The sequence below is a fragment of the Oncorhynchus tshawytscha genome, unplaced genomic scaffold (assembly GCF_018296145.1).
Source record: "Oncorhynchus tshawytscha isolate Ot180627B unplaced genomic scaffold, Otsh_v2.0 Un_contig_4046_pilon_pilon, whole genome shotgun sequence".
Taxonomy (NCBI): domain Eukaryota; kingdom Metazoa; phylum Chordata; class Actinopteri; order Salmoniformes; family Salmonidae; genus Oncorhynchus; species Oncorhynchus tshawytscha.
The window spans coordinates 23,342-43,303 of NW_024609005.1; the positions used below are offsets into that span (position 1 = coordinate 23,342).

General features: G+C 41.4%; 3 non-coding genes across 3 annotated transcripts; all 3 read left to right on the top strand.

Annotated features, from left to right (window-relative positions):
- The first annotated feature begins 2,351 nt into the window (after positions 1-2,351).
- Positions 2,352-2,515, top strand: LOC121844108. The gene has a single exon (XR_006081847.1). It is a non-coding gene; the product is annotated as a U1 spliceosomal RNA (small nuclear RNA).
- An 8,179-nt stretch (positions 2,516-10,694) lies between these two features.
- LOC121844109 lies at positions 10,695-10,858 on the top strand. The gene has a single exon (XR_006081848.1). It is a non-coding gene; the product is annotated as a U1 spliceosomal RNA (small nuclear RNA).
- Positions 10,859-19,498: 8,640 nt separating this feature from the next.
- Positions 19,499-19,662, top strand: LOC112235224. The gene has a single exon (XR_002951021.1). It is a non-coding gene; the product is annotated as a U1 spliceosomal RNA (small nuclear RNA).
- Positions 19,663-19,962: the final 300 nt, after the last annotated feature.

Consider the following 19,962-nt stretch of genomic DNA (forward strand, 5'->3'; position numbering starts at 1 on the left):
CCACTGACATTACAACCCACTGACATTACAACCCACTGACATTACAACCCACTGACATTACAACCCACTGACATTACAACCCACATTTGACATTACAACCCACTGACATTACAACCACTGACATTACAACCCACTGACATTACAACCTTTGACATTTTGACATTACAACCCACTTTGACATTACAACCCACTGACATTACAACCCACTGACATTACAACCCACTTGACATTACAGCCCACTTTGACATTACAACCCACTTTGACATTACAACCCACTGACATTACAACCCACTGACATTACAACCCACTGACATTACAACCCACTTTGACATTACAACCCACTGACATTCCAACCCACTGACATTACAACCCACTTTGACATTACAACCCACTTTGACATTACAACCCACTGACATTACAACCCACTGACATTACAACCCACTTTGACATTACAACCCACTGACATTACAACCCACTGACATTACAACCCACTGACATTACAACCCACTGACATTACAACCCACTGACATTACAACCCACATTTTGACATTACAACCCACTGACATTACAACCCACTGACATTACAACCCACTGACATTACAACCCACTTTGACATTACAACCCACACATTACAACCCACTGACATTACAACCCACTGACATTACAACCCACTTTGACATTACAACCCCACTTTTGATATTACAACCCCCTGACATTACAACCCACTTTGATGATATTACAACCCACTGACATTACAACCCACTGACATTACAACCCACTTTGATGATATTACAACCCACTGACATTACAACCCACTGGCATTACAAACCACTGACATGACAACCCACTTTGATGATATTAAACCCCCTGACATTACAACCCACTTTGATGATATTACAACCCCCTAACATTACAACCCACATTGACGTTACAACCCACGTTGACATTATAACCTAGTTTGACATTACAACCCATGTTGACATCATAACCTAGTTTAACATTACAACCCACATTGACATTAGAACCTAGTTTTACATTACAACCCACGTTGACATTATAGCCTAGTTTGACATTACAACCCACTTTGACATTACAACCCACTGACATTACAACCCACTGACATTACAACCCACTTTGATGATATTACAATTACAACCCACTGACATTACAACCCACATTGACATTACAACCCACTTTGATGACATTACAACCCACTGACATTACAACCCACTTTGACATTACAACCCACTGACATTACAACCCACTTTGACATTACAACCCACTGACATTACAACCCACTGACATTACAACCCACTGACATTACAACCCACTGACATTACAACCCACTTTGGCATTACAACCCACTTTGGCATTACAATCCACTTTGACATTACAACCCACTGACATTACAAACCACTTTCACATTACAACCCACTTTGACATTACAACCCACTTTCACATTACAACCACTTTGACATTACAACCCACTGACATTACAACCCACTGACATTACAACCCACTTTGCCATTACAACCCACTGACATTACAACCCACTGACATTACAACCCACTTTGACATTACAACCCACTTTGACATTACAACCCACTTTGACATTACAACCCACTGACATTACAACCCACTTTGACATTACAACCCACTGACATTACAACCCACTTGACATTACAACCCGCTTTGAGAACATGTAGGAAGGTATTTTGCCAACATCTATTTAGACATGTTAAAATGATTCGGGTTTTTCCCCGATCACGAGTATCATCCTACCTGACTATCAACTGTACATTTACAGATTCAATTACAAATACGAGTATGGCCATGTCAGCACACCCCGAGTAGCTACTACTGTGTCTTGTTGATGAACTAGTAGGCTACTGTTTCTCCTCCATATCTGTTGGTCGTATGCCACCCTGTGGTCGATGGTGGAATCATATTTTACTGAGAGCAGAAAACAAGCGTGATGAAACTATTCCTACAACGTCTGGAACGCTACAAAACACCAGAAATAAGTGGTGTCTTTCGGTTGGCTGTGTGCACGAATGTGATTTCAGCATTTTGGTACAGCGCCTACTTGTGTGTAACCAGACGGACATTTAGACAAAAAATGCAATTAATATAAATTTCTACCCTGTTGCATGATGGGAAATCAGTCGGACCGTGAGGTAATATAGTAAAACAAAATGTATCGCTTTTCCTTCGCCTTGTCCGCAACTGTATTCGTAAATGTCATTAAACCTTGTTCAATATGATGTGGTATTATCAGTAGTAGAAGTGGTAACCGTGAGTCAAACACCTTTGTCCTGGAAGGAGTGCTCCTCTACCAACGTGTACAACTCATACTTACCTGGCAAGGGAGACACCGTGATCAAGAAGGCGGTTCACCCAGGGCGAGGCTCAGCCATTGCACTCCGGCTGTGCTGACCCCTGCGAATTTCTCAAATGTGGAAATCTCGATTGCATAATTTCTGGTAGTGGGGGACTGCGTTCGCGCTCTCCCCTGATCTTGATGTAAAAATAAACAAGGAACAGATATTATCGGGAATTCTGATGAGATTTAGTGACATTACCATTTTTTTCCCATGTCAGATGAATGGATATAAAATATAGTGTCTATTTAAAAGACAAACTAACGTCTCAGAGATACATTTTGTCTTCTGATCACCCCAATCTGTTTTTGTTAGCACTGGTGATTATGTCTTTCATGTCCTGATAATGTCAAGTAAAAGGCCTACTTTTTTGCGTCCTCAGACGTAAATCTGGATTGAGGTCTTTTATTTGCTAGATAATTAAGTCATTTATAGGACAGTTTGTCGTTTAAACCCACAATAAACAAAATATTACTGCTCATTGTAACATAACGATCGACATAGTTTTAAAATGTGTAACTCGGCTAATGTATTTCGTTTTTTATTTGACCTTTATTTAACCAGGTAGGCTAGTTGAGAACAAGTTCTCATTTACAACTGAGACCTGGCCAAGATAAAGCAAAGCAGTTCGACACATACAACAACACAGAGTTACACATGGAATAAACAAAACATACAGTCAATAATACAGTAGAACAAAAGAAAACAAAAAGTTAACACAGTGTCCAAAGAGGGGCCAGAAGTATACAAAATGGTGTCATCTGCGTAGAGGTGTACCAGAGAATCACCAGCAGCAAGATCAACATCCTTGATGTATTACAGAGAAGAGAGTCGGCCCGAGGATTGAACCCTGTGGCACCCCCATAGAAACTGCCAGAGGTCCGGACAACAGGCCCTCCGATTTGACACACTGAACGCTATCATTACAACCCACTGACATTACAACCCACTTTCACATTACAACCCGCTTTGTAATTACAACCCACTGACATTACAACCCACTTTCACATTACAAACCACTTTGACATTACAACCCACTTTCACATTACAAACCACTTTGACATTACAACCAACTGACATTACAACCCACTGACATTACAACCCACTGACATTACAACCCACTGACATTACAACCCACTTTGATGATATTACAACCCACTGACATTACAACCCACTGACATTACAACCCACTGACATTACAACCCACTGACATTACAACCCACTGACATTACAACCCACTTTGACATTACAACCCACTGACATTACAACCCACTATTTTTTGACATTACAACCCACTGACATTACAACCCACTGGACATTACAACCCACTTTGATGATATTACAACCCACTGACATTACAACCCACTGACATTACAACCCACTTTGACATTACAACCCACTGACATTACAACCCACTGACATTACAACCCACTGACATTACAACCCACTGACATTACAACCCACTGACATTACAACCCACTGACATTACAACCCACTTTGACATTACAACCCACTGACATTACAACCCACTGACATTCCAACCCACTTTGACATTACAACCCACTTTGACATTACAACCCACTGACATTACAACCCACTTTGACATTACAACCCACTTTGACATTACAACCCACTGACATTACAACCCACTGACATTACAACCCACTGACATTACAACCCACTGACATTACAACCCACTGACATTACAACCCACTGACATTACAACCCACTGACATTACAACCCACTGACATTACAACCCACTGACATTACAACCCACTTTGACATTACAACCCACTGACATTACAACCCACTTTGACATTACAACCCACTGACATTACAACCCACTTTGACATTACAACCCACTGACATTTGACATTACAACCCACTGACATTACAACCCACTGACATTACAACCCACTGACATTACAACCCACTGACATTACAACCCACTGACATTACAACCCACTGACATTACAACCCACTGACATTACAACCCACTGACATTACAACCCACTGACATTACAACCCACTGACATTACAACCCACTTTGACATTACAACCCACTGACATTACAACCCACTGACATTACAACCCACTTTGATGACATTACAACCCACTGACATTACAACCCACTTTGACATTACAACCCACTTTGACATTACAACCCACTGACATTACAACCCACTGACATTACAACCCACTGACATTACAACCCACTGACATTACAACCCACTGACATTACAACCCACTTTGACATTACAACCCACTGACATTACAACCCACTGACATTACAACCCACTGACATTACAACCCACTTTGACATTACAACCCACTGACATTACAACCCACTGACATTACAACCCACTTTGATGATATTACAACCCACTGACATTACAACCACTGACATTACAACCCACATTACATTACAACCCACTGACATTACAACCCACTTTGACATTACAACCCACTGACATTACAACCCACTGACATTACAACCCACTGACATTACAACCCACTGACATTACAACCCACTGACATTACAACCCACTGACATTACAACCCACTGACATTACAACCCACTGACATTACAACCCACTGACATTACAACCCACTGACATTACAACCCACTGACATTACAACCCACTTTGATGATATTACAACCCACTGACATTACAACCCACTTTTGACATTACAACCCACTGACATTACAACCCACTGACATTACAACCCACTGACATTACAACCCACTGACATTACAACCCACTGACATTACAACCCACTTTGACATTACAACCCACTGACATTACAACCCACTGACATTACAACCCACTGACATTACAACCCACTGACATTACAACCCACTGACATTACAACCCACTGACATTACAACCCACTTTGATGATATTACAACCCACTGACATTACAACCCACTGACATTACAACCCCACTTTGACATTACAACCCACTGACATTACAACCCACTGACATTACAACCCACTGACATTACAACCCACTGACATTACAACCCACTGACATTACAACCCACTGACATTACAACCCACATTGACATTACAACATTACAACCCACTGACATTACAACCCACTGACATTACAACCCACTGACATTACAACCCACTGACATTACAACCCACTGACATTACAACCCACTTTGACATTACAACCCACTGACATTACAACCCACTGACATTACAACCCACTGACATTACAACCCACTGACATTACAACCCACTGACATTACAACCCACTTTGATGATATTACAACCCACTGACATTACAACCCACTGACATTACAACCCACTTTGACATTACAACCCACTGACATTACAACCCACTGACATTACAACCCACTGACATTACAACCCACTGACATTACAACCCACTTTGACATTACAACCCACTTTGACATTACAACCCACTGACATTACAACCCACTGACATTACAACCCACTGACATTACAACCCACTGACATTACAAACCCACTGACATTACAACCCACTGACATTACAACCCACTTTGACATTACAACCCACAACCCACTGACATTACAACCCACTGACATTACAACCCACTGACATTACAACCCACTGACATTACAACCCACTGACATTACAACCCACTGACATTACAACCCACTGACATTACAACCCACTTTGACATTACAACCCACTGACATTACAACCCACTGACATTACAACCCACTGACATTACAACCCACTGACATTACAACCCACTTTGACATTACAACCCACTGCATTACAACCCACTGACATTACAACCCACTGACATTACAACCCACTGACATTACAACCCACTGACATTACAACCCACTTTGACATTACAACCCACTGACATTACAACCCACTGACATTACAACCCACTGACATTACAACCCACTTTGACATTACAACCCACTGACATTACAACCCACTGACATTACAACCCACTGACATTACAACCCACTGACATTACAACCCACTTTGACATTACAACCCACTGACATTACAACCCATTTTGACATTACAACCCACTTTGACATTACAACCCACTGACATTACAACCCACTGACATTACAACCCACTGACATTACAACCCACTGACATTACAACCCACTGACATTACAACCCACTGACATTACAACCCACTGACATTACAACCCACTGACATTACAACCCACTTTGACATTACAACCCACTGACATTACAACCCACTGACATTACAACCCACTTTGACATTACAACCCACTGACATTACAACCCACTGACATTACAACCCACTGACATTACAACCCACTGACATTACAACCCACTGACATTACAACCCACTTTTGACATTACAACCCACTGACATTACAACCCACTGACATTACAACCCACTTTGATGACATTACAACCCACTGACATTACAACCCACTGACATTACAACCCACTGACATTACAACCCACTGACATTACAACCCACTTTGACATTACAACCCACTTTTTGACATTACAACCCACTGACATTACAACCCACTTTGACATTACAACCCACTTTGACATTACAACCCACTTTGACATTACAACCCACTTTGACATTACAACCCACTGACATTACAACCCACTGACATTACAACCCACTGACATTACAACCCACTGACATTACAACCCACTGACATTACAACCCACTGACATTACAACCCACTGACATTACAACCCACTTTGACATTACAACCCACTGACATTACAACCCACTGACATTACAACCCACTTTGATGATATTACAACCCACTGACATTACAACCCACTTTGGCATTACAATCCACTTTGACATTACAACCCACTGACATTACAACCCACTGACAATACAACCCACTGACATTACAACCCACTGACATTACAACCCACTTTGACATTACAACCCACTGACATTACAACCCACTGACATTACAACCCACTGACATTACAGCCCACTTTGACATTACAACCCACTGACATTACAACCCACTGACATTACAACCCACTGACATTACAACCCACTTTGACATTACAACCCACTTTGACATTACAACCCACTTTGACATTACAACCCACTGACATTACAACCCACTTTGACATTACAACCCACTTTGACATTACAACCCACTGACATTACAACCCACTGACATTACAACCCACTGACATTACAACCCACTGACATTACAACCCACTGACATTACAACCCACTTTGACATTACAACCCACTGACATTACAACCCACTGACATTACAATTACATTACAACCCACTTTGACATTACAACCCACTGACATTACAACCCACTTTGACATTACAACCCACTGACATTACAACCCACTGACATTACAACCCACTGACATTACAACCCACTGACATTACAACCCACTGACATTACAACCCACTGACATTACAACCCACTTTGACATTACAACCCACTGACATTACAACCCACTGACATTACAACCCACTGACATTACAAACCCACATTTGACATTACAACCCACTGACATTACAACCCACTGACATTACAACCCACTGACATTACAACCCACTGACATTACAACCCACTGACATTACAACCCACTGACATTACAACCCACTTTGACATTACAACCCACTGACATTACAACCCACTTTGACATTACAACCCACTTTGACATTACAACCCACTGACATTACAACCCACTGACATTACAACCCACTGACATTACAACCCACTGACATTACAACCCACTTTGACATTACAACCCACTGACATTACAACCCACTTTTTTACAACCCATGACATTACAACCCACTGACATTACAACCCACTGACATTACAACCCACTGACATTACAACCCACTGACATTACAACCCACTGACATTACAACCCACTGACATTACAACCCACTGACATTACAACCCACTTTGACATTACAACCCACTTTGACATTACAACCCACTTTGACAATTACAACCCACTGACATTACAACCCACTGACATTACAACCCACTGACATTACAACCCACTGACATTACAACCCACTTTTGACATTACAACCCACTGACATTACAACCCACTGACATTACAACCCACTGACATTACAACCCACTGACATTACAACCCACTGACATTACAACCCACTGACATTACAACCCACTTTGATGACATTACAACCCACTGACATTACAACCCACTTTGACATTACAACCCACTGACATTACAACCCACTGACATTACAACCCACTGACATTACAACCCACTTTGATGATATTACAACCCACTGACATTACAACCCACTTTGACATTACAACCCACTTTGACATTACAACCCACATTGACATTACAACCCACTTTGACATTACAACCCACTTTGACATTACAACCCACTGACATTACAACCCACTTTGACATTACAACCCACTTTGACATTACAACCCACTGACATTACAACCCACTGACATTACAACCCACTGACATTACAACCCACTTTGACATTACAACCCACTGACATTACAACCCACTGACATTACAACCCACTGACATTACAACCCACTTTGACATTACAACCCACTGACATTACAACCCACTTTGACATTACAACCCACTTTGACATTACAACCCACTGACATTACAACCCACTTTGATGACATTACAACCCACTGACATTACAACCCACTTTGACATTACAACCCACTTTGACATTACAACCCACTGACATTACAACCCACTGACATTACAACCCACTGATATTACAACCCACTGACATTACAACCCACATTGACATTACAACCCACCTTTTGACATTACAACCCACTGACATTACAACCCACTGACATTACAACCCACTTTGACATTACAAACCCACTTTGACATTACAACCCACTGACATTACAACCCACTGACATTACAACCCACTTTGACATTACAACCCAGTTTGACATTACAACCCACTTTGACATTACAACCCACTGACATTACAACCCACTTTGACATTACAACCCACTTTGACATTACAACCCACTTTGACATTACAACCCACTTTGACATTACAACCCACTGACATTACAACCCACTGACATTACAACCCACTTTGACATTACAACCCACTGACATTACAACCCACTTTGACATTACAACCCACTGACATTACAACCCACTTTGACATTACAACCCACTTTGACATTTTGACATTACAACCCACTTTGACATTACAACCCACTTTGACATTACAACCACTTTGACATTACAACCCACTGACATTACAACCCACTGACATTACAACCCACTTTGACATTACAACCCATTTGACATTGCCAACACAACCCACATAGCCTAGTTGAGAGCATTTACAACCCACTTTGAGAACATGTAGGAAGTACAAAATCTGTATTACAACCCCTTTGACATCTGGTAGGCTGTCATTGAAAATAAGAATTTGTTCTTAACTGATTTGCCTAGTAAAATAAATATTTTTAGACATGTTAAAATGATTCGGGTTTTTCCCCGATCACGAGTGTCATCCTACCTGACTATCAACTGTACATTTACAGATTCAATTACAAATACGAGTATGGCCATGTCAGCACACCCCGAGTAGCTACTACTGTGTCTTCTTGATGAACTAGTAGGCTACTGTTTCTCCTCCGTATCTGTGGGTCGTATGCCACCCTGTGGCCATTTGTACATTGTTAAAACACTGTATATATATATATATATATATATAAAATGACATTTGTAATGTCTTTATTGTTTTGAAACTTCTGTATGTGTGATGTCTACTGTTCATTTTTATTGTTTATTTCACTTTATATATTATCTACCTCACTGTGTCTTTGATGAATGTTAACACTGTTTCTCCTCCATATCTGTTGGTCGTATGCCACCCTGTGGTCGATGGTGGAATCATATTTTACTGAGAGCAGAAAACAAGCGTGATGAAACTATTCCTACAATGTCTGGAACGCTACAAAACACCAGAAATAAGTGGTGTCTTTCGGTTGGCTGTGTGCACGAATGTGATTTCAGCATTTTGGTACATCACCTACTTGTGTGTAACCAGACGGACATTTAGACAACAAATTCAATTATTATAAAATTTCTACCCTGTTGCATGATGGGAATATAGTCGGTCCGTGATATAATATAGTAAAACAAAATGTATCGCTTTTCCTTCGCCTTGTCCGCAACTGTATTCGTAAATGTCATTAAACCTTGTTCAATATGATGTGGTATTATCAGTATTAGAAGTGGTAACCGTGAGTCAAACACCTTTGTCCTGGAAGGAGTGCTCCTCTACCAACGTGCACAACTCATACTTACCTGGCAAGGGAGACACCGTGAACAAGAAGGCGGTTCACCCAGGGCGAGGCTCAGCCATTGCACTCCGGCTGTGCTGACCCCTGCGAATTTCTCAAATGTGGAAATCTCGATTGCATAATTTCTGGTAGTGGGGGACTGCGTTCGCGCTCTCCCCTGATCTTGATGTTAAAAATAAACAAGGAACAGATATTATCGGGAATTCTGATGAGATTTAGTGACATTACCATTTTTTTCCCATGTCAGATGAATGGATATAAAATATAGTGTCTATTTAAAAGACAAACTAACGTCTCAGAGATACATTTTGTCTTCTGATCACCCCAATCTGTTATTGTAGCACCGGTGATTATGTCTTTCATGTCCTGATAATGTCAAGTAAAAGGCCTACTTTTTTGCGTCCTCAGACGTAAATCTGGATTGAGGTCTTTCATTTGCTAGATAATTTATAGGACAGTTTGTCATTTAAACCCACAATAAACAAAATATTACTGCTCATTGTAACATAACGATCGACATAGTTTTAAAATGTGTAACTCGGCTAATGTATTTCGTTTTTTATTTGACCTTTATTTAACCAGGTAGGCTAGTTGAGAACAAGTTCTCATTTACAACTGAGACCTGGCCAAGATAAAGCAAAGCAGTTCGACACATACAACAACACAGAGTTACACATGGAATAAACAAAACATACAGTCAATAATACAGTGGAACAAAAGAAAAGAAAAAGTCTATGTACAGTGAGTGCAAATGAGGTAAGATAAGGGACAAAGGGAAATAAATAGGCCATGGTGGGGAAGTAATTACAATATAACAATTGAAAGACTGGAATGGTAGATGTGCAGAAGATGAATGTGCATGTAGAGATACTGGGGTGCAAAGGAGCAAGATAAATAAATAAACACTGTATGGTGATCTGTGAGTTGCTCTGACAGCTGGTGCTTAAAGCTAGTAAGGGAGATGTGAGTCTCCAACTTCAGAGATTTTTGCAGTTCGTTCCAGTCATTGGCAGCAGAGAACTGGAAGGAAAGATGACCAAAGGAGGAATTGGCTTTGGGGAGTGACCAGTGAGATATACCTGCCGGAGCGCGTGCTACGAGTGGGTGCTGCTATGGTGACCAGTGAGCTGAGATAAGGCGGGGCTTTACCTAGCAGAGACTTGTTGATAACCTGTAGCCAGTGGGTTTGGTGACGAGTATGAAGCGAGGGCTAACCAACGAGAGAGTACATGTGGTAATGGTGGGTAGTGTATGGGGCTTTGGTGACAAAACGGATGGCACTGTGATAGACTGCATCCAGTTTGTTGAGTAGAGTGTTGGAGGCTATTTTATAGATGACATCACCGAAGTTGAGGATCGGCAGGATGGTCAGTTTTACGAGGGTATGTTTGGCAGCGAGTGAAGGATGCTTTGTTGCGATATAGGAAGCTAATTCTAGATTTAATTTTGGATTTGAGCTGCTTAATGTGAGTCTGGAAGGAGAGTTTACAGTCTAAACCAGACACCTAGGTATTTGTAGTTGTCCACGTATTCTATGTCAGATCCGTCCAGAGTAGTGATGCTGAACGGGAGAGCAGATACGGGCAGAGATCAGTTGAAGAGCATGCATTTAGTTTTCCCTGCGTTTAAGAGCAGTTGGAGGCCACGGAAGGAGAGTTGTATGGCATTGAAGCTCGTCTGGAGGTTAGTTAACACAGTGTCCAAAGAGGGGCCAGAAGTATACAGAATGGTGCCGTCTGCGTAGAGGTGTACCAGAGAATCACCAGCAGCAAGATCAACATCCTTGATGTATTACAGAGAAGAGAGTCGGCCCGAGGATTGAACCCTGTGGCACCCCCATAGAAACTGCCAGAGGTCCGGACAACAGGCCCTCCGATTTGACACACTGAACTATCATTAAAACCACTGACATTACAACCCACTGACATTACAACCTACTGACATTACAACCCACTGACATTACAACCCACTGACATTACAACCCACTTTCACATTACAAACCACTTTGACATGACAAACCACTGACATTACAACCCACTGACATTACAACCCACTTTGATGATATTACAACCCACTGACATTACAACCCACTGACATTACAACCCACTTTGATGATATTACAACCCACTGACATTACAACCCACTGACATTACAACCCACTTTGATGATATTACAACCCACTGACATTACAACCCACTGACATTACAACCCACTTTGATGATATTACAACCCACTGACATTACAACCCACTGACATTACAACCCACTTTGATGATATTACAACCCACTGACATTACTGACACCCACTGACATTACAACCCACTTTGACATTGACATTACAACCCACTGACATTACAACCCACTGACATTACAACCCACTTTGACATGACCCATTGATGACAACCCACTGACATTACAACCCACTGACATTACAACCCACTTTGATGACATTACAACCCACTGACATTACAACCCACTGACATTACAACCCACTGACATTACAACCCACTGACATTACAACCCATTTTGACATTACAACCCACTTTGACATTACAACCCACTTTGACATTACAACCCACTGACATTACAACCCACTGACATTACAACCCACTGACATTACAACCCACTGACATTACAACCCACTGACATTACAACCCACTGACATTACAACCCACTTTGATGATATTACAACCCACTGACATTACAACCCACTGACATTACAACCCACTGACATTACAACCCACTGACATTACAACCCACTGACATTACAACCCACTGACATTACAACCCACTTTGACATTACAACCCACTTTGACATTACAACCCACTGACATTACAACCCACTGACATTACAACCCACTTTGATGATATTACAACCCACTGACATTACAACCCACTGACATTACAACCCACTGACATTACAACCCACTGACATTACAACCCACTGACATTACAACCCACATTTTGACTGACATTACAACCCACTGACATTACAACCCACTGACATTACAACCCACTGACATTACAACCCACTGACATTACAACCCACTGACATTACAACCCACCCACTTTGACATTACAACCCACTGACATTACAACCCACTGACATTACAACCCACTTTGACATTACAACCCACTGACATTACAACCCACTTTGACATTACAACCCACTTTGACATTACAACCCACTGACATTACAACCCACTGACATTACAACCCACTGACATTACAACCCACTGACATTACAACCCACTGACATTACAACCCACTGACATTACAACCCACTGACATTACAACCCACTTTGATGATATTACAACCCACTGACATTACAACCCACTGACATTACAACCCACTTTGATGATATTACAACCCACTGACATTACAACCCACTGACATTACAACCCACTTTGATGATATTACAACCCACTGACATTACAACCCACTGACATTACAACCCACTTTGATGATATTACAACCCACTGACATTACAACCCACTGACATTACAACCCACTTTGACTGACATTACAACCCACTGACATTACAACCCACTGACATTACAACCCACTTTGACATTACAACCCACTGACATTACAACCCACTGACATTACAACCCACTGACATTACAACCCACTGACATTACAACCCACTGACATTACAACCCACTGACATTACAACCCACTGACATTACAACCCACTGACATTTGACATTACAACCCACTTTGACATTACAACCCACTGACATTACAACCCACTGACATTACAACCCACTGACATTACAACCCACTGACATTACAACCCACTGACATTACAACCCACTGACATTACAACCCACTTTGACATTACAACCCACTGACATTACAACCCACTGACATTACAACCCACTGACATTACAACCCACTGACATTACAACCCACTGACATTACAACCCACTGACATTACAACCCACTGACATTACAACCCACTGACATTACAACCCACTGACATTACAACCCACTGACATTACAACCCACTTTGATGACATTACAACCCACTGACATTACAACCCACTGACATTACAACCCACTTTTGATATTACAACCCACTGACATTACAACCCACTGACATTACAACCCACTGACATTACAACCCACTGACATTACAACCCACTGACATTACAACCCACTGACATTACAACCCACTGACATTACAACCACTGACATTACAACCCACTTTGACATTACAACCCACTGACATTACAACCCACTGACATTACAACCCACTGACATTACAACCCACTGACATTACAACCCACTGACATTACAACCCACTGACATTACAACCCACTGACATTACAACCCACTTTGATGATATTACAACCCACTGACATCAACCCACTGACATTACAACCCACTTTGACATTACAACCCACTGACATTACAACCCACTGACATTACAACCCACTGACATTACAACCCACTGACATTACAACCCACTTTGACATTACAACCCATGACATTACAACCCACTGACATTACAACCCACTGACATTACAACCCACTGACATTACAACCCACTGACATTACAACCCACTGACATTACAACCCACTGACATTACAACCCACTGACATTACAACCCACTTTGATGATATTACAACCCACTGACATTACAACCCACTGACATTACAACCCACTGACATTACAACCCACTGACATTACAACCCACTGACATTACAACCCACTTTGACATTATTACAACCCACTGACATTACAACCCACTGACATTACAACCCACTGACATTACAACCCACTGACATTACAACCCACTGACATTACAACCCACTGACCCACTGACATTACAACCCACTTTGACATTACAACCCACTGACATTACAACCCACTGACATTACAACCCACTTTACAACCCATGACATTACAACCCACTGACATTACAACCCACTGACATTACAACCCACTGACATTACAACCCACTGACATTACAACCCACTGACATTACAACCCACTGACATTACAACCCACTGACATTACAACCCACTGACATTACAACCCACTGACATTACAACCCACTGACATTACAACCCACTTTGATGACATTACAACCCACTGACATTACAACCCACTGACATTACAACCCACTTTGATGACATTACATTACAACCCACTGACATTACAACCCACTGACATTACAACCCACTTTGACATTACAACCCACTGACATTACAACCCACTGACATTACAACCCACTGACATTACAACCCACTGACATTACAACCCACTGACATTACAACCCACTGACATTACAACCCACTGACATTACAACCCACTTTGATGACATTACAACCCACTGACATTACAACCCACTGACATTACAACCCACTTTGATGATATTACAACCCACTGACATTACAACCCACTGACATTACAACCCACTTTGACATTACAACCCACTGACATTACAACCCACTGACATTACAACCCACTTTGATGATATTACAACCCACTGACATTACAACCCACTGACATTACAACCCACTGACATTACAACCCACTGACATTACAACCCACTTTGACATTACAACCCACTGACATTACAACCCACTGACATTACAACCCACTTTGACATTACAACCCACTTTGACATTACAACCCACTGACATTACAACCCACTGACATTACAACCCACTGATTACAACCCACATTACAACCCACTGACATTACAACCCACTGACATTACAACCCACTGACATTACAACCCACTGACATTACAACCCACTTTGACATTACAACCCACTGACATTACAACCCACTGACATTACAACCACTTTGATGACATTACAACCCACTGACATTACAACCCACTGACATTACAACCCACTTTGATGACATTACAACCCACTGACATTACAACCCACTGACATTACAACCCACTTTGATGACATTACAACCCACTGACATTACAACCCACTGACATTACAACCCACTGACATTACAACCCACTGACATTACAACCCACTTTGACATTACAACCCACTGACATTACAACCCACTGACATTACAACCCACTTTGATGATATTACAACCCACTGACCCATTACAACCCACTGACATTACAACCCACTTTACAATGACATTACAACCCACTGACATTACAACCCACTGACATTACAACCCACTGACATTACAACCCACTGACATTACAACCCACTGACATTACAACCCACTGACATTACAACCCACTGACATTACAACCCACTGACATTACAACCCACTTTTGACATTACAACCCACTGACATTACAACCCACTGACATTACAACCCACTTTGATGACATTACAACCCACTGACATTACAACCCACTGACATTACAACCCACTGACATTACAACCCACTGACATTACAACCCATTTTGACATTACAACCCACTTTGACATTACAACCCACTGACATTACAACCCACTGACATTACAACCCACTTTGATGATATTACAACCCACTGACATTACAACCCACTGACATTACAACCCACTGACATTACAACCCACTGACATTACAACCCACTGACATTACAACCCACTGACATTACAACCCACTGACATTACAACCCACTTTGATGACATTACAACCCACTGACATTACAACCCACTGACATGACATTACAACCCACTGACATTACAACCCACTTTGATGATATTACAACCCACTGACATTACAACCCACTGACATTACAACCCACTGACATTACAACCCACTTTGATGATATTACAACCCACTGACATTACAACCCACTGACATTACAACCCACTGACATTACAACCCACTGACATTACAACCCACTGACATTACAACCCACTTTGACATTACAACCCATTACATTACACTTTGATGATATTACAACACTGACATTACAAGCCACTGACATTACAACCCACTGACATTGATGACATTACAACCCACTGACATTACAACCCACTGACATTACAACCCACTGACATTACAACCCACTGACATTACAACCCACTTTGACATTACAACCCACTGACATTACAACCCACTGACATTACAACCCACTTTGACATTACAACCCACTTTGACATTACAACCCACTGACATTACAACCCATGACATTACAACCCACTTTGATGACATTACAACCCACTGACATTACAACCCACTGACATTACAACCCACACATTACAACCACTGACATTACAACCCACTTTGATGATATTAAACCCCTGACATTACAACCCACTTTGATGATATTACAACCCACTGACATTACAACCCACTTTGATGATATTACAACCCACACTTTGACATTACAACCCACTGACATTACAACCCACTTTGATGATATTACTAGTTTAACAACAACCCCACTGACATTACAACCCACTGACATTACAACCCACTTTGATGACATTACAACCCACTGAATTACAACCCACTGACATTACAACCCACTGACAGTTTGACATTACAACCCACTGACATTACAACCCACTGACATTACAATCCACTTTGATGATATTACAACCCACTGACATTACAACCCACTGACATTACAACCCACTGACATTACAACCCACTTTGATGATATTACAACCCACTGACATTACAACCCACTGACATTACAACCCACTTTGATGATATTACAACCCACTGACATTACAACCCACTGACATTACAACCCACTTTGATGATATTACAACCCACTGACATTACAACCCACTGACATTACAACCCACTTTGATGACATTACAACCCACTGACATTACAACCCACTTTGGCATTACAACCCACTTTGACATTACAACCCACTGACATTACAACCCACTTTGACATTACAACCCACTGACATTACAACCCACTGACATTACAACCCACTTTGACATTACAACCCACTTTGACATTACAACCCACTGACATTACAACCCACTGACATTACAACCCACTGACATTACAACCCACTGACATTACAACCCACTTTGACATTACAACCCACTTTGACATTACAACCCACTGACATTACAACCCACTTTGGCATTACAACCCACTTTGACATTACAACCCACTGACATTACAACCCACTTTGGCATTACAACCCACTTTGACATTACAACCCGCTTTGAGAACATGTAGGAAGGTATTTTGCCAACATCTATTTAGACATGTTAAAATGATTCGGGTTTTTCCCCGATCACGAGTATCATCCTACCTGACTATCAACTGGATTTCTGCTGCCTGCTACTGTGACAAATTACAAATACGAGTATGGCCATGTCAGCACACCCCGAGTAGCTACTACTGTGTCTTCTTGATGATGAAGTAGTAGGCTACTGTTTCTCCTCCATATCTGTTGGTCGTATGCCACCCTGTGGTCGATGGTGGAATCATATTTTACTGAGAGCAGAAAACAAGCGTGATGAAACTATTCCTACAACGTCTGGAACGCTACAAAACACCAGAAATAAGTGGTGTCTTTCGGTTGGCTGTGTGCACGAATGTGATTTCAGCATTTTGGTACAGCGCCTACTTGTGTGTAACCAGACGCACATTTAGACAAAAAATGCAATTAATATAGAATTTCTACCGTGTTGCATGATGGGATATCAGTCGGACAGTGATGTAATATAGTAAAACAAAATGTATTGCTTTTCCTTCGCCTTGTCCGCAACTGTATTCGTAAACGACATTAAACCCTCTTCAATATGATGTGGTATTATCAGTAGTAGAAGTGGTAACCGTGAGTCAAACACCTTTGTCCTGGAAGGAGTGCTCCTCTACCAACGTGTACAACTCATACTTACCTGGCAAGGGAGACACCGTGATCAAGAAGGCGGTTCACCCAGGGCGAGGCTCAGCCATTGCACTCCGGCTGTGCTGACCCCTGCGAATTTCTCAAATGTGGAAATCTCGATTGCATAATTTCTGGTAGTGGGGGACTGCGTTCGCGCTCTCCCCTGATCTTGATGTTTTAAAAAATATATACTAACAGATTTAATTCTACATGTGCTTCAACTCAGAGTTCAATTGAGTTTCTTGTTGAGATCAGATTACATGGATATCAGATGATTGATTAATTAATAATTAAAACTCGTTAAGGCCTCAGAGATACAAATTGTCTTCTAATAACCCGGATGTGTGTGATATGTTATTGTAGCACTGGTGATTATGCCTGTCATGTCCTGATAATGTCAAGGAAAAGGCCTACTTGTGAATGGATCATTTTGTGCCCTCATGACGTAATCTGGATTGAGGTATTT